Below are 23,201 nucleotides of genomic sequence, written 5' to 3' on the forward strand. Positions count from 1 at the left end.
TAAAGCTGGCTGGCTGGTGTCGTTTCACCTTAATTCAGTCTAAGGGCATCACGAACTTGGTCATTGGTCCCAAGGGGAGGGACGTCGTCCTGAACAACTCCTTTTGGGCTGTGACACAGGTTAGGCATCAAAATGGGACATCTGCTTTTTAAAAATTCACTCAAACTCTGAACAGTTGACTTTCTACAAGGATTTTTCCTCTTCTACCAACCATTCTATTCACATGGAGCTTTGAAGTCCATTGAGATTTTCAAGACCCAAAGTTTTATTTTGAGCCTTATCTTAAAAATCTAATTCTAGGATTTACCAGATGCTTTATTCATCAGTCATTTCATCACCTCCAGCAATATAGACAGATTGGATAAGGGCAATTTGAAGCTTGTAAAACAGGCAGACATGATTTCCATGAGAGCACATTTACTACAATGTATAAAGTTTTATTGCAATTTAAATTAAAAAAAATGTGAAAAATATTGCTAATTAAAATGTTAGAATTTGCAATATTTATACTGCTGTGTTGTAATAATGGACATGTCAGTCATTCAATACCAAATTTCTTTTCTTTTCTTTTTTAAAGAGTAGATTAGTTTAGCTGCTGATACTTGCATATACTTAACTTCAAGCATAAGTATTATCAGCAACTGTATTAGTTGTATATACTTTGTTTTAGTCCATATCATTGACTTCCCTGGTTGTGTGCAAGAGAGAGGGAAATGAGCTAAAAGCAACTTTTGCCAGAGCACTGAACAAGGAAATAGCAAAATCTTCTTCTGACATATTTTTAGGGAGAGAAACCTTAACAAATTCAGTGAGTGTGTAAAGATATTTGCATCACATAAAAAAAGAGGTCTTACTGATTAAAGTATTCCTATTTAAATATTTCTGAGGAGAGTCTGCTAATTCCAGCCTTCAGCCAGTCATTCTGTAGTGCAACAGTTCTTGAAAATAACCAGTTTCTCAGGGAGTGCAGCACTGTGCTTATTCCCTGTGAGTGAACTTGAACTGCTATCTCAAGACACGGCAAATTGCCACTTAAAAAAAAACAAAAAACAAAATATTCACTGCAGAAGCTGTCATTAGTATTAGCATTTTCATCATTTGTTGGGTGTCCGCAGTTTTTAAAGGAATCTTACTTGTATTTCAAATGTTACCATGGGCTCATATGATGCTCTGTTTTCTTCCTTGGTCCAGAAATTATCATTTCATATTGTCCTAGTCTCTGGTTTTCAGCTTTTCCTTGCTCCTCACTGCTCGGTTTTCCTGCCAAGGCCCACAGAGATCATGTTTGACTTCCCTTCAGTGGACATTATTCCTCTCTTTAGTCCTTGCTCTTCATTGCCAACTTTCCTTCTGATTTTCTCCACATTTTTCTCTATCATAGTTTAACCTCTGAGATCATTCAATCCAAAGGCATGCCTGCCATGGTGCTCTCACTTTAGCCTGACATTTGTCTCCTTTTTGCTGCACTACACAGATATGCCCTATTTGGGAAACCTCCATTTCTTCCCTAAAAATCAGGTGCTGCTTTTAGTCACATTCAAAAGCTCCCTTAAAATCTCCCTATATATAAGGAAGGATTTCAGTCCTTGACTTCTAAAGAGCTTCCTGCATCTTCCCAAGTCTTCAAGTGGCTCTTCTAATGCAGAGTACCTATCAGCAGTATAAGCTGCTCATTGGGAAGAATGTGCATCAGTTTTCAATAGTCTCAGGACACAGATAAATAGTTTTCTTGTAACCATTCACCACAGAAAGGACTGTGTGTTTATCTGGCTCGTGAACAGATGGACCAGACTGCATCCTTACTACTGAAAGGCAGTTCTGCATGGGGCATATGCACTTTATAGAAGCGGAGAATAGAAGATACTTTTGCAAGTATGAAGCCTGCCTGGTTCTTAGTTTCACACAAGCTTAGCTTATACAGTTTTTACTGCAGCCTTTTAGGCAATCTGCCCCTTGGCCTTTGAATCTCCTTACTACACTAGGTGACTGTTTTTAAATTTCCAAAAGAATAGAAGACACATGAATAGCAAGAGAAAAATAATCACTGATTCCAATTCGATCATATCTCTTCTTCATGCTATTTATCTTTATTTCTAGTGGGAATAGAAAAAAAAAAGTCAAGATCAAACCAAGCAAAATGGAATACAAAGTAGAAAATGATAATACTTATTTTCTAGAATCTACCATGAGATGAAGGAAGAAAAGATGTCAAAATGAATGACTAGTGTCCAATTATATAATTTATATTGCTAATAAAAAGAGGCTTGTTATTCATACTCTGCCCATCCTCAAAAAAGGAAAGAAAAAAAAAAAAAAGAATTAGCAAAAACACTCAGACTCCTCTTACCAAACATTGATTGGTAGCAAAAGCTTCAAATTTTAAAAAGCTGATCAAATTAAACTAAACCTTCTGGACTGATTAAGTTAATATTCCCCACATCGCTGAAAATCAGAAGCCTTACCAAGAAGTATTTGGTTGGAGGAAGAAAAGAAAACAGCAATAGGATAAACAGGATAGCAGGATAAACAGTAATGTAGAACAATTAAACATTTTTTTTCCAAATGGCAGCTCTAACTATTGTAAAGACCAGTTGTATCATTAAGAAATGAGAAAAGGAGAAAAGGCAGCAGGCTGCTCCCCTCCTCCTACACGAACACTTTCCTCAGATTTTGTGATAAAAGAAATTCACCTATCTTGTTGACTTCAGCCTTACCCAAGCTGTTAATGACCTACTGGGAGTGCATTGAATGAGCTCTCATGTTACTCCATGCTAGTTCCCATTTTCTTAGTCCTCCCTGCTTCACTAGCCACTACTGTGATATTCTTGCTCGACTGTTTGCTCTGGTTAATGATGGCAACTTTGTCAAGAGCTCATTCTTTATCAAGAGTACATGCACAAGTCTTCCAGTTCCAAAAATGCATCTTAAACAGTCTTTTCAGAACTATTCCTCAGCCTGTTCATGCCATAAGTCTGCATGTCATTGCCTCTGATTATTTACAACTAACTATACTGCTTGGACATAGCTGGCTGGCCCAGGCATGCTTACAGTTGCATGGTTTTCTCCATGCAAAGAGCACTTTCGTTATAGCAGAAATATGAAAAAACATGAAATGCAAATTAAACATTTCAGTCCTCCCTTTGGTTTCTATCATCCATACTTTCTCTGTGTGACACAGAACACTCTTTAGATTTCATCTTGCAAATATTTACCAGGATAGATTTTTTTTTTTAAATACTCTTAAATAATACTCATATGTATAAACTTGTTTTTTTTCCTACTTATTCTGAGGCAGAAATAAGTGTCTTTTGCTATGCGTCCCAAAAGGCATACCAAAAACGTTTTAGAAAATGACACACAAGAAAAACTTCTTTCTTCTACTCTTAGACTTCTTCCTAAAAGTGGAGATTCCTTTGGGAACACAGTCAACAACAATAATACAGGTATATAGGTACTTTTCTATGTAGTCCAAATGAAGCCTGGATTGGTTTTCCAAATGTATTAATTATTATCCAATGTATCCAACTCAATATCCAGTAATAATATTAATACTTCAGCTGCACTCATGAAGAAAGCACTTGTTCAAATATTCATTCACATTGAAATTACCAGTATCAAAAGAGGAGGGAAACAGATGTGGAAAGCAGAGCATAACTTCATAATCTCCTAATGAGATCAGCTGAAATAGATATACAGACCGTCTACTGATTTCAGGTCTACTAACCTTAACTGAAACAATTTATATTCTTGAGAATCCTCTAATACGGAGCTCTCCTGCCAGATGAGATTTTAGAATTGTTTGGCTAACGCAGAAAACAAAATATAAAGCTGAGCTTTGAAGAAACATTGTGTGAGTGTGTGATACTTCCTGGAAGACTTTGTAACCGCAGTAAATGTATTGTAGTGCTGTGCAGCGGAAAAGAAAAGAAGAAAAGAAAAATGTATTTCAGTGCTTTGTTGTTTTGGGGAAAACATTTAAGGTTATGGTTTAGGAATGGTCTGGCTGGTGTCCTAACAATGACAATTTGCTTTAAAGGCTTTTCAGCGAGATATTTTGAGAGGTTTTTTTTGTTTGTTTTTTTGTTTTTGTTTTTTTTCCCCAGCACAGCACTTCAGGTCGTCATCATCAGAATTCCACCTCACAACTCCTTTAAAAGTAAAGTTGGGGGGGTTCTTGACTCTCGAGTTTCCTCATCAATTGACTGTAGAGTGGATTTAATGCATTCTAGAAAACATTGACTTCAAGGCTCTTCAGAGGTAGAGGAGGTTTTGAAAGAGTTTGTTTTAAGACCGGTGTTAAAGAGTACATTCCCAGCAGTGGTTGTTGGTACTCTGTGAAGAGGGATTCATTTGTTTCATATCTGTGGAGAACATCTGAGCTTTCTGCTATTTGTCTCTTAGACTGTTTTTTAAGTTACAAATATAAAGGCTTGATCAGGTAAAAACAGTTCATTGTTTCAAATGCTTCAAAATAATTCTCTAAGTTAACATGTGCTCAAAACAGATTAAAAACCATGCTGTTTTCTCCCTTCTCTTTCTACTTTTTCTGTCTCTTTCTTTTCTTTTTGTTTACAAACCAGGTGTGAAAAATTCAGAAAACACTACAAAAATTAAAGGTCCCTTCCAACATTTTCTTCACAAAAAAAGTCAAATTTAAATACATATAGGTAGATGGATATAAAAACATAGAAGTCAAATTAAAACCTCAAACAGCTGAATATAGAGCCAAAAGTGCTGCCAGCTAAAATGAAAGCCAAGTCTCCTTAATTTCAGTACGTCTCTCCAGAAGTCAATAGAGATTGATGCAGTCCTGTGTAATGAAACAGACAGAAGAGTTATGCTCACTTATCTGAAAGTTTAAGCTCTAAGAAATAATTACTAATAATAAACTATTTTAAGAATTACATGGGGAAAAAAAAGATCTTCTAGTAACAACAAAATTTGGTCTGCTGATCCGCAGGACCAGCCTTTGCCTTTAGCTGTAGGGGAAGGCCTTCTCTGAACGCCACCGAAGGGGAAGAATGCACACTGACCAGACCTATGCCGCTTCTTGGCTGTCCAATAAACAAAGTTCTTATAGTACCTCTATCTGAACCACCTCATCCCAAGAATGTGGATGATGAGATGCTCATTGACATGAAGAATTAATCTATTAGCTTTTTTTTTTTTTTTTTTTTTTTTTTTGAAGGACTGGTTAGATCTAGGTTTCAGCAAATACTATTTATTCTTCCCTTAATCTTTATTAACATCCTTTGTCTAAATGATAAAATTAACCCATTTTAGGATTTCAGTTTATGAAATATTTGCTAAGTGACTTTTGCTGAATAGTCACAAATACTTCAAACCAATCTGTTGCAGTTCCTTTTACTACCTGTTCCATCACCTAATAAACATGGTTGCTGGAAAGTTCTTCCTGATAGTCCACTGCTCATTTTCATCCTCTTAACACGTAATTTTTTAAAGAAGTTTAAGTGGACTATGATTATATTCCTTGTCCTTTTTGTTTCCTGTTTACATCTTTGCTTAGCACTGTTTACACAGGGCTTACACTCCTCAGAAATACCTCAGTCTTTTAATACAAACCAAATCAAACTAGCTTAGTTAAATGAGCTTAGCCTTCTAATCAAAATAAGTTTTTCCCTTCCTGTGCAAAATGGCAAAAGACTTGCACCTCAAAATTTTGGATTCAGCAAGCTTTATTGTAGCAGAATAATAGTAAAGAAAGAAAACAGTAAATAGCCTAACTCATCCAGATATTCACCTGCATGTATGCTCAGCTACAATGCTTTTTCACAAGCCTCTCCAGGTCTTCAGCACATCCCTCATACCTTTACCCTCCCCTGAATCTCACTCAGGGCTTCACAAACAAAAAGGAAACACCTGCACAGGTTTGTGGTGACTTAATCAGCATTTCCTTGCAATCAGTCATCTCAGGAGTTCAGTTAAGGAAAGGCACATTCTCTGCTTTGTTTCAGCCCTAGCTTCATTTTTCCTGTACATCATCACATGGTACAACTAAAAAACAATCCCAAGTTTTGAAAGAAAGATATACTGCACCTTAAAGCTCACTGCCATCAACCAATCTCCATTCCATGCTTCTATTGCCTATGACAATTTCCTCCTACCTGTTAAAGCATAAGGGAGTATTTAGGTCTTTAAAACGAACTTCTCCCCACTGATGCATACAGACCCTGAAATGAAACAAAAATTACTTTCTCTTCGCAAAAATGTTTTCAGTATGTAAGAAATATACAAGCTATAATGAAGCACAGCTGGGAAGGCAAGACCAAAATGGAGGCATGAAGCAGATGTATTGCAGCTGTACTAGTGAGATACAAAGCTAGGGTTTCTGAATTTAAGTCTTCAGTTAAAATATTTTGCTTTTCTAGAGTTCATCTGTTCAATGGGAAGCTAGAATTTTGCTCTAAAAGGTGCTGTTTTTTTAGTTAAATACCCGATTCCTCCCCCAAAATTTTGCCTTAACAAAACACTGTTGACATACAGTTGAATATATACACTGATGGAGGACAGGATTGACTTCTAAATTTATTATAGCTTTAATGAAAAACTTATTGCTTTTTTTCTCCTTCTGAACAACAAAGAAACCAAACAAAATAGGACCTTGTTTTATATGCAGCAGTAAACTAGCCAAAATAATTACTTTGTATTACAGCCCCCTAGTAAAGCTACACAATAGTCACTTCCGCAAGTTTTTGAAGTATTGTACTGAGTTCCTCACAAAAAACTCCTCTGCCATATGCACTTAGAAGCCATTCAAATAATACGAGCAAGTGCGGCTGAGATGAGTTGTCCATTGCAAATCATCGATGAATAGGGTATACAAATGCAAACAACACAGCCTGCTTGCTGTCAGTTCAGGTTGCCTCAAGCCTGCGGGAACACTGCAGCAGCAGCCTTGCACGCTCCCACACGGGAGCTGGCAGCCGCTCTGCACCAGGCTGCATTCACACTCCCCATCCTCGGGAACCAAATCCTGAGCTGCAGAAGTCTGCCACCATTCAAATCCTGGCACACATCTGAAGCCCTGTATTATTGTTGTGAATATTGTATATGACACCTGAAGCCCTGTATTATTGTCGTGAATATTGTATATGTTTTCTGTTCTCTTGCTCCAGTTTATATTAAAAGCAGAGTTATCTATACATCATAAGAAAGAATTTCACAGTTCTGGTTTCAGATTTCAACCTGCCTTAGTGTGTTTTAAATTGGAGAACAACTCTCAGGGTGTCCTCTAATATTGGAGGCTCAACTTGATGACCCAAGAGGCACCTTTCCAAGCTTATGTTTCAAACTAAAATGCCAGTTGTCATGTTGCTGTAGCTATTATGGTTTAAGGATGTAAGTGACACAAACTGCTTGTACAGCCAACAGCCATGGATTTTCTCTCCCCAGCTGTATCAGTGGGTCTCGTTAAAAATATTGTATCTTCCTACTTTGCCTCACTTAAAACAAAGTGTTATATAATCTGGAACTGATACCTTTTATAGATTCATTTTTTTTCACAAGGACCCTCTAGTTTTCTTTAACAACAAAAGGAAAAGGAAAACAGAAAATTAAAGAGTTTAGTAGCTTCAATTCGTCAGTCTTCATTTTCCTCTTCATTTCCTAAGAAGTTTCTCTCTGGAACTGCACTGGCCTCTGATAAATATTTTTAAAGTTCTTATTCTCTCCTATACTCCTGTGCATTAATTCATTTGGCTTTTTTCTGACATTATCTTTTCCCTGCAGCCTTCACTAAGTGGATATATGATGCTTTCCTATTTTTCGCACTTTGTTCAAACTCATTTTAACCTTCCATCTTTGGACATGTGCTACTACAGCACATTGGTTAGTCCTTGTTTATATATTTATTTATGATTAAGGTCTGAAAAAAACCCAAGTGCCACTATATACATGATCATCCAGTGCTGAATCTCCAATTCCACAATACATTTTAAAATATAATCTTAGAGATTTATATTAGAAAATATTACAATAGTGATATTTCTCTCTTGCATTCAAAAAGCAAGAACAGATAGCCCCCACCCCCTGAAGACCCATACCCTCCCAAGATAAAGAAATTCCATTTTCCAGTGCTTCATCTCTGCATGTCTTCACATAAGAAAAAAGGTTTTGCAAGATCTTAAACCAGGACTGAACATTTCAAATAAAATCTCCTTAGTCTAAAGAACATTCAGCCTTTCTCAGTTATGAAGCCTTTTCCAGATTGGGATCCCTCGCTGACCTCAACCAGTGTTGTAACAAGGAGGGACAGCCTGTGTTTAGAAGGTCTCAAGGCTGCCTCACTTCGCCTCTCTTTTCCCTTTTCTTTTCCCTTTTCTCTCAAAATCAATGTATTCATCTCCCATAGGTAGCCAATAGGCATTGACAGATTCAGCGCTGGTCCCTGTGCACATTTCTAACGCACTCACAGCAGGAAATCTGCATATCAGGCACTGCTGCTGCAGCCTGCTCCAGCACCAGATTTCAAATGGATGTAAAGTGCAGAGTGTGGTGACGTGGCCCAGCAAAGAGGTGGTAAAGGCATGAATTACACTGACAAGTGCTACATCTGCAGGGAATATCAGCACCCTCCTGCGTAAGTAGAAAGGAGATTGCTGCAATTTGTTAATCCAGAGGCAAGAAGAGTACCAATTTTGAAGCTGTGGGCTTTGGCCGAGGGCCATCTTAGAGCATAAGCTCACAGGCCCCACAGGCAGATACACAGGACCTGCCATGCGTGTCTGTGTGCACAGCAGGTTTGAGGAGTCAGACTTGTGTGTGCATACCAAGTGACTCTGTATTACCTCTGCAGTGAGGCCAGCTATCTACATCACCCAGGGGTTCAAATTCCTTTCAGATGCCACTGCTTTGGTTACAAAAGATGTTTCCCTCCAGTTAACACCATTTCCTCAGGCTCCTCACAATTGAGTTTCAGCCAAAACACTTTCTCTCCCTCAGTTTTGCCCCAGAACTTCTTGGACGTGAATTTGACTGTACTGAATGGATGGATGGATAAAGCAATGTTACCAACATACTCATAGTACCCCACCTCTTAGCCCTTAACTAACAAGCCTGATACCAGCTGAGAGCCAACGGTGTTGTGACCTGCAGCTCTTCCTATCTGTTGGCAATAGCTGTCAATCAGACTGGAAGCGTTTTATGCTTTGGAATAAAATGATTGCACAGAGGGCTAAGCACATGATTGCACAAGGAACTGGCGTGCAGAATGATTACTCTTTAACGGTAGCCCTTCATGTACTGCAAAAAAGATAGCTGCCAGTTTAGGAGCTGCATGAAATCATTATTTAATTCTACCTTTGTCTTATATCTCTATTGTAAGAAAGCTTATTATTCTTAATTATTTTCCACTTTTAGTTATAGAGCAGTATTTCTGTTCAATATAGTGTAAATTTTGTATATACATACTTCTGTGCTGTCTCTCTTCAGGTCCTTTCTCAATCTTCATTTTAGTCTTTCTTACTTTTCCTTTCTCCATTCCCTTTCTTTCCTTCCCACATTTTCTGACTACTCAGTACTAGATATACTGGTGGTTGGGTAATACAGGGTACTTCAGAAGAAACCCCAAACAATATTCTAGCAGAGCTTTAAAATCCAATTTCACACTGTGATGTTTTTCTTCAGAGATCATTCTCCTACAGTTTTCCTTGCAGAATTTCTCTACACTCCATTTCTCTCTTCATCAGTATGTTTTTTCTGATATTCAGAAGGCATCTTCTGCTTTTATAGATGGGAAGGGTGGAAAGGAAGGAATCCACATTTTTAAAATCCATTCTGATCCAGAAGTGATGAAATGGCAGTAGTCTGTTAGATAATTCTTCAAATAGACTACCAAGCATAGATAAAATACTCATTCCAAGTATGAAAGTGAAGGGTTAGGGTTAGGCTACTTGCACCTCTGGGAATCACAGCGTAGTAGCTGACTAGACTCCATACTACTTTTGCAAGAGCCCAAACTCTGCTTCCTCCACAGCAGAGTGGGAAAGCTAAGTTTTATTAGTATGCTTCAGCAATACATACATATTTGCAACATATAAATTGCTCACTTTAAATTTGTACATACTCATACATTTTCTGAATAGTTCATCTAGGAAAAGGCAAAACAGTTTTGTCAAACACATGTAATCTTTTTGCAGCAGACAAAGCATTAAAATATTAAAAAGAAATCCTAAACAGACCTCTCTGCAATTGGATGTATTCACCACTTGTCTTTTATGTCTATTTTGATACCTGGGAAGCTCACTAAAGCTCACTGCAAGCCTTTGTTTCTTCTCAAATTTTATGTAACTTTTTACAGGATCTGTGCTGCTTTCACGTCATATAAAGTAACATAAATTCATATAATTTTCTCATACTGAATAATCACAACCAAGTTATTGGTATTTGGTGCTTACACAAAACTATACTGTTTGAGTAATTCCATAGATGAAATAAATGTTATGCTTGACCGGGACTTTGGATCAAGGGGACAAGTCTGCTGACTGCCACTAACTATAGATCAGGTTATCACAGGGTGCTCATACTATAGAGAAGCAAGGTATTTGTCTTTATAAGCTGAATATTATTTCATACAACTATATATGTAATGCTTGCCTTCCTACATAGGAATGCACGCTTTGCTGATTACTAGAAACATAAAAATATAATGCTGATATATGACAGTCACCCTTTGCTTTACTACTTCCCTAGAATGTTTCACGTCCACATGAACTACCGTAAGTGGTCATCATTTTCCAAGGGCAACTTGGAAGCAGACATGTCATCACACAGACTGACCTTGGAAACTATTCCGAGAGGAAACTATGCCAAAACGCATTCTGTCTGTAAATGTGTAAAACAAGGAGATTCTTAGACATCTAGAAAACATACAGCTATTATATCAGTACTCTAAACATGTTATTTATTTATACCACTGTGTGCATTACTGCGATTATGTATCATCTACATTTTTTCTTGTATATTACAAATGTCTAAACACATCATATACAGCCTCACTTATGTTATGCAATACATTATATATGTATTAGGCATAAATATATGTAAATAAGAAATGTATGTGTATGCAGATATTATTATACTTCAAGAACTTTGTGTAGTGTAATGTTTTATTTATTCGCTTGTCCTCCATCAAGCTATTAGCTACAGAGTGATAACTGATCAAGCAATTGCATTTTAATTGTGGTAATAGAGCAGCTTGTGATTTATTCCTCTTTGTTTTGTTTCACTACAAAGTAATCATCTTAGCTCAGATGTTTAACCACCCACCCAATTTATCTATTAAAACACTTTCACAGCTATGTTTCATTAATCTCTGTAGGCTCTACATGGCATGGAAATTTCTCAGTAATTTCCCAGTAATTTCTTAACTGCGATGATGTTAGTTAATGCCTACTTAATTTGTACTTATACTAATCTGCTATTTTTGTTAAATTCACAGATGATAGAAATTGCCAATGATTTTACATTATTGTCTTAAATACAGTAGGCCTGAGCTTGTTGTCTCTTTAATTAATATTAATCGGGCATCTCTTCAAGGATATCATGGCAGGTCTAAGGGTAGTGGAAGTAAGAGGGGAACAGAGGTATATCCTGAACTCTTGGGTAACTCTGATGTTCTGTTTCTGCACGAATAACTATAGGCAGAATTAGGCATAAGTAGAGTTTTTAAGAAAAAAACAACAAAACAAAACTACAAGCAAATACAATCTCTCTCCTTTTACAGTTTGTATTTACTATTGCAATATGCAGCTGTTTTCAGGATAACATAGCTGAAAGTTATTTTTTACTGTTTTATGTGCAACTACAGTGAAAACTGAATAGTTGTAGAAGTTTAGTGGTTTATCTGTTCTGATAATAGTAATGCTATCATATTGGGATACACTTGGCATCTAAGGCGAAAAAACATCCAAATCAAAGCAATAACAGACTTCAAAGAACAAAGAATTAAACTCTTCTTCCAGCAAGATCTTAAAGATACAAGTTGTAATGTAGGTCTGAAATGCAACACTAGAGACCTGACTCTGAAGTAATACTGTAGTACTTCTGAAGTTAGGAGCTGCTGATGAACAAAAATGCTGAATCTCTTCTTCCCTCTCTGCCACTCTCTTCCGAAGTGTAGTGTGTAGTTTGTTCAAAGGATGTTTCAACTACTACTGTTGATCCTCAGAGTCCAAGAGTTGCATAAACACTATACTTCCCTCCACATTTTATTTTAAATTCATTTTGTTCATCTTTTTCTGTCTATAAACCTAGTGAAGTCATAGGCCAGTGGCAAGTAGCCTTGTGCTGCATGTGACCTTACATCAATGCTTATAAAAATATATTTGTAATACTATCTGTATTGGGGTATGTGGGTAGCTCATAACTAGAGAGCCTCACCTTATTGTCAACACCTTACACTAGACCTTGTGGGCAGTGTCCTCTTTTCACTGATTTCCATTCTTCTCTGTAGGGCAAATGGGCACATTTAGATCTTTAACTGTGTCATATATTGCAATATATTGCAGCATTTATTTCTAGATAATCTTCATACATTATTAAAAAGACTGTATTAAATATGCAAATTTTAAAGCCTACCAATGCACATTATCTAGATGTATATTACATATATAATGTTTATTATCTACAAGATAGTACTAGAAAATTAACTTGGTGTGACAACATGGCATATATTACATGTACATTGTTGTCAGTTTTAATTATGTTGACCTATAGCATTATTGTCTCAATACTTACCCTCTGCCATTTACCAGTCAATACACAAACACTGTGTCTGTTTGGGTTTTTGTTCTCTTTATACTGCCTTAATTTTCAAATGGGATGTTTTCTTTCAGTCTATTGATCTCTTATATCTAATAAGGACCGTGATTATAAATTTTACAAATTGGCAGTTTTTGTTTTATATTGGAGAAAACACATCCTGACAGTTCTTTTTACTCTCTTAACTAGGAATAATTTGTTTAATTATTAAGAATATGCTTATATTTCCTTTTTGCACAGGGAAACAGGTATGACTTGGAAAGGCATAGGTAAGTGAAAACTCGATGAATAATTGATTACTGAAGTAAATACATAATTATTAGGGAACATGATGGATAGTTTCGACAGCGAAGGAAAAAGCGGTAGACAAAACCCGTTTTAAAAAATCAGACCCATTTCTCACAGCAGACTGCACAATGGCACTGAAAGAGCAGCTATGTAAGGGGAGATTGCATGACATCCGTTTATAATGCGGCTTTCCCTCGGTTAAACATTGCAACGTGTATTACAGTACCAGAGGTAACGAATCAATTAAACAGGATTCAGCCCTCCTCCCTCGCTCCCCCGCCGCCCCAAACCAGCCCCTCTCCGCAGCCGCCCGCTTCTCGCGGCTTTGTAGTTCCCCGGCGCCGGAGCAGTTAGGACCCGGGGGCCCCCGGCAGCCGCCAATAGCCGCTCTCACTCGCCGCTATTTGCACGCGGAGCCTCCTGCGCGCCGCGCTAATAGTGATACAGATAACGGGGCTGGGGGGATTCGCCTCCGAAGAAGGATTTGGGTTGCCAGGGTCCTAAGCTGGCGAAGACAGCCGGGTTCACCCCCCCTCGTGTTTAAAAGTCTCCTGAAGAGCTTGTCTTTTTAAGCTCGCTCTCCACCTATAGCTATTTATATATATATATATATATAAAGGCATATATATCTCCACGCTCTCTCTCTATACAAAGAAAGTTGCAGGGGGCTGCCTGCCTCATGGAAGTGCCAGTTTTCTGAGCGCCCTCCCGCCTTCGGTAAGTCCCCCAAGTGCCGCAGCAGCGCCCGGCCCGGGGGTCCGGCCCAGGAGCGCGCCGCGTGGCCGGGGCCGCGGGGGGACGGCGACGGGACCCGCGCTCCCGCGAGTTTCTGCGCGGGGCGCGGTGCTGCTGGTGAAGTTGCGGGGTTTCCGCGGGGTCCGCTTGATACTCGCAAGGAAGTCGAGCAGCGGCGCAGCCCGCCTGCCCCGGCTGCGCGCCGCGGAGGGAGCGCGGCTGAGCTGCGCGCCCGCGCACCGCCCGCCGCGGGGTTTGCGTGGGGCCGCGACGAGGAAAGCGCGCTTTGTGCGCTCTGCCTGCTCCCCCGCGGGACGCCGGCTCCGGAGGCGGCCCCGCTGCGGGGAGCGCGCCCGCTGCGCTCCCTGCGCCCAATCCCCCGCTTAGCCAGCGGGCGGAGACGGAAAAATCAATGTGGAGAGGAAAAAAAGAAATATATATATATATATGTATACATACATACATATATATAAGACAAACGGAAAGTGGTAGCGAGGGAGGGCGGCTGTGATAACCCGCTTGGCGGCGCGCGGTGGGGCGCGCAGCGGGTCGCGCAGCCCGGGGGTGCGCGGCCGCCTCCCCACACAATGGAGGCCCCCCCGGGGCGGTAGAAGGAGGAGGAGGAGGAGGGAGGCAGGCCGGCCAGCCGCCGGCCTCGCTGCTGCAGCGCTGCAGTGCCGCAAGCCCTCAGCACTACCGCCCTGCGGGGCAGCGTCCTCGGGGCGCTCGGCGCCAGTGCTCGGCGCTGCGCAGGCGGCGGCTGCGCGCCGCGGGGTGGCTGGGGCGCGGGAGCTCCTGCCCTCGCTGGCCCCGCTCTCTGGTCCCGGGAGACCCCCCCGGCAGTGGCTACCGGGGGCTGGAAACCAGCGGCCCCCGGGCTGGGCGCTGCGTCTTGGCCCAAGGGTGAAGAGCCGCAAGCGCTCGCCCCCCTGTAGCCCCGAAGCAGCGGCTGGCCTCAGCGCCCCGCCGCCCTCGACAGCTGTATCCACCCGCAGCAAAAGTGGTCGCGGTCACCTGTGTGCACCTAGGCCGGAGCCTCCTGAGGAAGTCCAAAGCATAGCAGTCATCCTGCCGGGCTCAGTGCTGAGCCCAGTGTCACCCAGCGGTGCGAGCACGAGATTGCTTGAAAGCGCTTTACTAATTTTTGCGTATCTTTATACACGTGGAAGGGTTACTAACAAATGGCTCATCCTGTGCGGTGTCGGTAACAGTGTTATGACACCAGAGTGTGCAAACTATTAAGGAACAAAATGCTGGATAAAGAAATGCGAAACGTGAATATATGCTAGAATTAGGATATAGATTAAGTTCAATTTTAACATAATTAGCTACAATTTTCTTTACTGTATGTTATTTTTTTCTTGCTGTTCACTGGGATCTGTTAAGGTTTATTAATGGTTTATGACTAGAAAATGGATTTAAGCTGACTTTCATCATTATTTTTCTGATTCTTCACTTTTTAATTACAAAACGGAAAACTTTAAAGTTGCTGATTATTGTGAATACACTGAAGAACTCTGCCTGTGTTTGGGGGAGCTTCTCTGAGGAAAGAAGACCTGTGTTTCTCAGACTAGTAGATAGAAGGGGCATTTCTCTAGTTCTTGACCATCATGTCATAGATTTGTTTAGGCTTAGCCGATAGGCAAGATGTGGCATTTGAGAAGGTTTCTCACTAAACTGAAGTTCCTATGGAAAAAGAAGCCCTTGTTGGACTTGGTCTGTAGACAAAACAGACTAAGATTTCCTGATATATTACAAAGTAATAGGGCTCACCTCCTAACATCAGGTCTGATTCTTTTTCTGTTTCTTTTCTATAAATATTTTGCATTTTCTACACATATGTTTTCTATTTACATTACTCATTGATGTAAATTACAGTGACATCACACTGGCATAAACAAGTACAAGTTGGTGTGGAAAGAGGCATGTATTTTGTGATTAGGACAAGGAAGGAAGGCAGAAGGCTAATGAAATGATTTTAGTGTTTTTCAGACAGAGTAGTCCATTGCTTTCCAATAAAAGTCTTCCAGCAAACACAGACCAACTTCTGCAAATTGTATGGCAGTTGTGTCCCAAGCCCAGACAATAACAAATTCTTATAAGCACTTTTGGATACCATGACTGACACTTGAACGGAAACTGCACTAATTTCCATAAGAATTCTCATAAAAAAACAAAGGACGACATTGTGGCAGCATGAAATGGCTCGGTTGTTGTTTGACTTTTTAGTCTGGGAGGAAATCTCAACCTTACCTTTTGCTTTCCTTATTTGTATTGAATCCTCAACATTTGGCGACTGGAGAATCAAGGAAGACTGGACCAATTCTGCAGTGAGGTATCTGCAGGCGTCTTTGCTAAGGCATAAACAAATTGTTTTTTAAATATGGCCTCCCAATGTGTTCTTTAAAAGGAACTAAATGCATTTCTTAACAGCAGGGAACTCGATGTGAGTTCTGTAGCTTTTCTTTGCTGATATTATTTATTTAATTTGTTACTGTGTTTTATCTTCAGTTTTTACTTTGTGGACTTTTCTTCATGTTGTTTTTTGCTTTAAGGGGATTTAGACCACACTAAGCAACATAATACTTCACATACAATGTCTGTGTGGATTTCTTTAAAGAAACTATGGCCCTTCTCAAGGTCTGTTTGTAGGCCTCAGCCTACCTGAACCTCAACCTCAGCAACACAGGCAGCTATGTTAGCCAGAGGACACTCAGATTTCTAGAGGAAATTGCGTGAAATTTCAGTGCGTGTAGGTGGACAACTACAATGGACTTTCTACATGTGGTAAAGTGTTAAGTAGAACAGAGAGTAAAGAAGTCTTATGTTTGGGTTCTGCGACTTGTTTGTTGCGGCATAAGGCTATGTATAAAATTAGCAGACTTAATATTATAGTTCAACAGGTAAGTGGAAAAAAAATTACAAGCTAAGGAATTTAGGTTCTCTTGAACTCTTACATGAAAGGAATTCCATGGTGTCTCATCTTGCAGGGATGGAGTCGGCTGTCAAGCAAAAGTCTGGTTGGGGAGCTGTAATTTTTGTTTGTCCACATTTTTCACTTGCCCTTCTAAGTGTGATCTCTGTCCTAACAGACAGCTAGCAATCTTGTGTTGCTTAGAGCCAGACTTGCATTCCCAGGTAGCAGGGGATAGAAGTTAAAACCGATGGGGTGGCTGTATAGATGCATATGAGTATATCTGTTCATCTGTAGGGGCTACAAACCTGTCTTTGGAGGAAAGAGGTGAAGAAATCAATAATATAGGTGTAAATTTTATTTTCTCCAATTCTGTATTTTCTCCAGAAAGCCTCTTCCATGGCTTAAAATACAAAAGAGAAAACAAAATATCCCAGTTTGTTAACATACATAGCATGTCTCCTTGCTATACTAATATACTTCCATATAACCTCATTTCTTTCCTAACTTCACCCTTGCTAACATACAAGGTCGGGAACTTTAAGTAATATGTTGGTTTCTTCTGTCAAGGACAATATGAGAATCACTGCAGATTGAGACTAAAGTTTCCTGGTAGCATTCTTTGTAAACTCTTTATTTTTACAAGTATATTTCAAGCCCTATAGAATTGTAGGTTTAGCACTTGGTTCTAGGTTCAGGAGATGATTGTGGTTTAGTAGTTTTTGTGTGTCTTTCCTTGTTTCCTAACATTATAGCTCAACCAATTTGAACAGATTTGCACATAGAGGTGCTTGTATCACAGAAGAAAGAAAAGGACCTCCTCAAGCATAATTTAGGCAATTACAATTTTATCCCAGGGTCATCAGGGTGATATATTATACAATAGGTAAATGAAGAGAAACATCTCTAATTATGAGACCTCCTCTGCAGTTATAACATGATATCCTTTATTAAAAAGAAAAAAAAAATAAGTAAAAGGGAGAGGGAAACTGAATAAGCCTTTAAAGAATTGTAAAGCAAGCTTACATACCTTTAGCATGTAAATTAAACATGCAGCAACTCACGTCGTTCTTATTCAGACATAATAAAATATTTCCTTCAGACTGCATGAGACTTGCCAGATATCTTGTTTCACCTGTAATATTCTACCTGTCTAAACTGCTCAGTCCATAAATCTTTCATTCCCTATCCATCTTCTAATCATGAGTCACATCAGTTCTCTCTCTGCGCCATCAGTTTATTGTCTGCCAAACACATCAATCCTTTGTCTCAATTAACTCTTTCTCCTCCAGCCTTCTCCAGTCATTTATCCATCCAGTGCATCTTTAGCTCCAAGTGTGTACCTTCTTCCTGCCTTTCCTGGTCAGCTCAGTATAACTTTCATAAGGGCATTTTTTAGTTTCTAGTGCTGTGTTGTCTGTCTTTCCTTAACCATTCCCAGGCTTCTGCTCCAGGTTTGCCAATTCATGAGAATTTCTCACCTTTTTCTAAGACAAATTTATTTCTCCAGATGCCCTTTTGCTTTCTCCTCTGTCAGCAGGGAACACATTGAGTGTATTTATCTTCCTTCCCTACTTAACTCACCTTTTGCTCCTCAGAATCCATGTAAGCTGATCCTTATATCAATAAAATGAGTGCAGCATGAGTCAAAAGGAAACAGCTGTATGACTTGGTAGCTTACTGGTTGTCCCCTAACCTGGAAGAGATATTGCCAGTTCTGATCCAATGTCTCTATATTACTTCTGGCTTTAGACAAATAGTGTGTAATATAGTGTTCAAAATCAGGCTTAGGAGCAGCATCCACAGCCTAGGACTTCCCACCTGCCGCTGAGCGCTCCAGCTGCTGGGCCGCATGCTTTTCTTATGTGTTCCTTTCGCCCCGAGCAGTGTCCACTCCTCTTTGCAGCCTGGTGCAGTAGGGGGAGAAGGTGCCATTTGTTTGCTTCCTGATTTCCTTGAACCTTGTACCATTACGTAGGATAGTGTAAGATAGGGCTGATTAGGCATCTATACTGGGAAAATGAGCCATGAGACCTTAACCTCTGGCAAAAGTATAGCTAAAAGCAAGGTCTCATGCTTCCTCATAAAACAATTCCTGAGCAAAACCCAATTACTTCTTTCTCCTCAGTTTTTTGAAATAAAGTATCTGTAGCTGCCATGTTTTGTATTGTAGTCCTTGCTGCCTGGATCTTAACCTTGCTCAGAGTCCAGGACTTTCTTCTGTCCAAGGATAGGCACTGAGTTCAAAAGCCCTTTTCTCTTTTTTCCATACTGCGGTGGAGTTGCTCTGTTTCCTAGCTGAAGAACTTCTGCATCATCTCTGTCTTCTAGGAGAAATTTTCAGGCTGAACAGAGAAACACAAAAGTGGCGATTAGCATGTGGGTTTTCCATATCACTTTCTTCAATTTAGGCAAATAGATTTCCCTTGTATGCTCTGGATTTCACTCTCAGTGCCCTCAATGGGAGAATAAACAGTTGCACAGGGGACACAAGTGAATGAGTGTGTATTTTTCTGTTACTTCCCCTAACAGTAAGTCTGTTCCATCCCGAAAAATAGCACAAGAAAGAATTGGACTGATCTGGTAAACTAGGATTCCGTTGCCAACAACAGTTTCATAGTGGCTCTTCATATTATGAAGTTCACTACAGTGATGAATACATATTCAAAAAGAACCATATTTGAATGTGTGATCTAATATATCACACTTTCAGATACTTCTAGTATATTTTTGTGTGGCCAAGTGACCTTAGATTTGGCAGTCAATTAAATATCCTTTGTTGTTGTTGTTCTCCTAGTTCTCTTCTTTCTAAGAAGCAATGGAAGAAAACATTTAATAGAAAAATTTAATGCAAAATATACCGTCTATGAGCATACATACACAAAGTTGCCACAGTCATTTTTTTATTGTGCTGTGGTATTTCAGAGAAAAAACAAGACTTTGGGAACCTCATTATAGTCTTCCTTAAGAGACATCCATACTTCTAACTTAGTGTTAAAAAGCACCAAAAACTAAAAATGGTAAAGTGATTCTCCAAGACTATATCCATCCAGAAACCGATCACCAAACTATAGGATGAGATCCGCAGCATTATGCTGCCTTTTAAAAATATGGAAATCCAAAGAAGGGTGGCAGTTGTGTTTGTAACTTGCTTTTGTTCCAAGAACACAAAGACCTCATAAAGTAGGTTTTTACCATGAACGGGTGGACAATAGAGTTGTATAACCATTCTGATTCCTTACAAAATTGTCAATTTACTAAATAACAAACTCTTTCTAACTGCCGATCATGCACGCCCAACTTTTAATCTGAAAATCACACTCTGTCCTTTCACTCTCATTTATCATCACTGGGGGTTGTAACTTGGATTAATTCTTCTGCAGGTTTATGCCTCAAATGCACCCCAGTTGTGTCAAGAATTTTATTAGTGATAAATGGGTTATAAGGATACAACTGGACTCTTTGAGCCCACATTTGCATTTTCATAGCTGACAACTGAAATAAAATCCTTTCTGCTCGGGAAATTAAATTATCTGTAGAACTGCAAACAATTTTAAGCAAAATATTTGAATAAGATAAAGCCAAATTCAGTCCCTAGACAAGCCCCTGGTGCAGTTAAGTACTTCTAGCTAGTAGCACTTTTGAATGTTTTTAAAATTGAGCAAAAAAAATGCTATTGAAAAAAATTGTGTGCACAAAGTCTAAAGAAAATGAAAACATATTGCTACTTCTTATAGCACAGCACTGAAACCAAGTTTGACCTCCCTTAGCATTGAAACTAAACACTGAAATAACTGTTTCCAATAATTTCTGCTAGACTGGGTGTGCTGAATATGCAAGAAAGCAAGGCAGACTTTTGAACTATCTAGGCTATGTTATGAATAGATATGAACAATTCCTCAGGAAATAACAGGAGAGGAATGAGAGAATGGAAAGAATGGCAGAAAGAATTACAAGGCTCAGATCCATTTCATCTTGCATGGAGATTTGAAACTTCATGATAACTTTTTCTTTGCTCACTAAAAAGTATTATAGAATAATCTAAAGCTTATTGGCTGTTGTACACTAGCAAATCTCATTACAGAAAGCTGTTATAGTAAGAAGAGAATCAACATATGAAAAATCTTTATTTAAATAATTCGTAACAGCTAGATGACAAGAAAAAAACAAGAAGCATTCCTCTTCTCTACTGCAGAAAGCATGTACGTGATTTTTCAGAATCTTAGTCATGAGCTGTCATGATGGAATGGAGTGTTAGATCATTCAAGTCTTCTTCTACACATTACCTAAACCAGAATTTTCATAATCTAGCACAACAGGTAGAAGTGGTATTTCTGTAATGTGAAGATTATCTCTGCTGAAAATGCAAATATATTTTGATCAAATGAACAGAGCCCTGCCCTTAACATCTTAGCTTATAAGAAAATATAGATTTTCAATTTTGAAAGGTACACATAAGGTATACACAAAGTACAGCTATGGAACATGTTTTGAGATAGTAGTGTTTGCATTTTAAAAGTTCTGGTAACAAATACTAAAATGTGCTAAGCATAATTGGTAAAGAGAAGGATGAGCATTTTCATGCTTTGCCATACTTAAACATCTTCTACATTCAGTCTTACTTAACTTCTGGTGGAAGGAAGTCTATCAGTCTATCAATATTCTTTGATTGTATTTGCTTGCAAATTGCCAGCATGTAGTTTCATGCTTAAATTCTCACGTATGTCCATAATATAAGCAACCATCCTGACAGTGAACTCTTTCCAGTGAAAAGCGGTTCTCCCAAAATCTTCAGTAGGAGCAGGCTCAAGTATGTGATTTGAATGATTTTTCTCTCTGGGCTGTTACTCCTCTGTCTACTACCATTGCTTAATGTCACATGTGAGAGATCCAGTGTGCAGCTGTGTTACTATATATTCACCCTGTTAATACACAGTTCACAACAATAGTTGTCTAAAGGTTGTATGTAAAATGTTGTTAAACTAAGTACTGTAACCTCTTTCTTAGGAATGGTTATCCTAAATCTGCTAGAGTAGGTTTCTACTATCATTACAGTGAATCTCGTGTTTATTACCAATGATCATAGATACGTATTTGTTTGTGGGTTTTGGCTGTAGCTTCCAAGTTCCTAAATCGTTCCCCCAATAAAATATCTTTATAGCCTTTCTTGGGTTATTTTAGGACAAGGCATAATGGGTACATATTTGTCTCACTTGATAAATAGCTTTAAGTACAAAGAAAATAATTCTTTTGTACCTATTCCCTTTTATTTCATGGCAATGAAATTATTTCACTTTATGCAGCTGGTAACGATAAGTAGCACTCTGAAAGATTAAACCAAACAAAACTGATTTTGATCTTACTATGTCAAGGTATGCTGAATATTGTAAAGCAAAATGCATAAATTTTAGTGTGAGACTTTATAGCAGCTTGATAGTTTATAATCTACTGTCAGTGTAGTGTTGCTGAAGCATCCAGATGCCCTATATCACGCAGCTCTGACTGAGACAGCAAGTCCTGTGCTAATGAACATAGATCAAAAGAGGAAATGGAGTTAACTTTTCATCCATCAAAAAAAAAAAAACCCACGCAGGTGAGAGAACATCATTCAGATTTTTTTTTTTTTTTTTTTTTAACAATAGGAGCGAAATCCAAGCCCTACAGCTTTTATGCTCATTTACTTACCATTACAAATCAAAAGACTCAGACAGGGAGTCAGTGGACTTTAGGAACAGTGAAATAATCCAGACTTCTTACTCTTCTCACTGACCTTTATATGACTCTGCAGCTCATCTCTAATCGCAAACCACATGTGGCTTCCCATCTTGATATCAGGATCAACCTACAATAAAAACGACCACCAAACATTCCTTGCAGTTCGGTAAAAGAAATTATTGCCCTAGTCTGCTAAGATGATCACAGACAACTCTAAAACCTTTTCTGATCTATTTTACTCTGACTATAATATAACACATTGTTTGGGAGAATGGTGCAAACTTTCACACAATAGCAACTACAGATATGGTCTGTCACTTTTGGGAAGGCAGGAAAATTTCAGCTGACCTCAGTTACTCAGTTTCATTGATTCTTGGCTGAACTACAGTAATGAGAAGTAGGAAAGCCTAACTATTTAGGAAATGCTGGCCAGTATAAAATCATGAAGCACATGCACATTTCCTCCCGGGACTACCACAAGCATATTGACCCTACTCTCTGCATCCCATCAAGCTCAACGTTTCTGTCTTAATAGCCAAGGAGCTTAATGTCTTTGGCCCAGGATAAGTAAAATCTTTTCAGGCTCTGTATAAAACATCTCTGCGTTCTGGCCTGATGGAACATGATACAGTAAAAGTAAAGTTCAGCCTCTCTAAGAGGCAGAACTTTTGGGAGCGGGATGAGGTCCTATTCTAAAGCACTGAGAGACTGATTAGAATGATTGACTAAGGAATTAGGAACAAACACTTATCTTCTGTCTTCTGCTCTG

At 39.0% G+C, this 23,201-nt stretch overlaps 1 protein-coding gene and 1 long non-coding RNA gene across 4 annotated transcripts in view; one reads left to right on the top strand and one right to left on the bottom strand.

The window, feature by feature from the left end:
• Positions 1-2,066: 2,066 nt before the first annotated feature.
• Positions 2,067-14,881, bottom strand: LOC135330320 (uncharacterized). Its single transcript, XR_010392275.1, has 3 exons — positions 14,818-14,881; positions 6,058-6,125; positions 2,067-4,810 (listed from the first exon to the last, which is right to left on the bottom strand). It is a non-coding gene; the product is annotated as an uncharacterized LOC135330320 (long non-coding RNA).
• The window catches only part of ROBO1 (roundabout guidance receptor 1), a 739,670-nt gene continuing 729,937 nt past the window's right edge, over positions 13,469-23,201 (top strand). For 2 of the 3 annotated variants that reach the window (XM_026107996.2, XM_064523237.1), the window contains exon 1: positions 13,470-13,785. The gene's annotated coding sequence lies outside the window, so the exon portion shown is untranslated. Of the gene's footprint in view, positions 13,786-23,201 lie in introns of all 3 variants that reach the window. The other variant, XM_064523274.1, reaches the window with a different exon arrangement.

This window comes from Dromaius novaehollandiae, chromosome 1, assembly GCF_036370855.1.
Source record: "Dromaius novaehollandiae isolate bDroNov1 chromosome 1, bDroNov1.hap1, whole genome shotgun sequence".
Lineage (NCBI taxonomy): Eukaryota > Metazoa > Chordata > Aves > Casuariiformes > Dromaiidae > Dromaius > Dromaius novaehollandiae.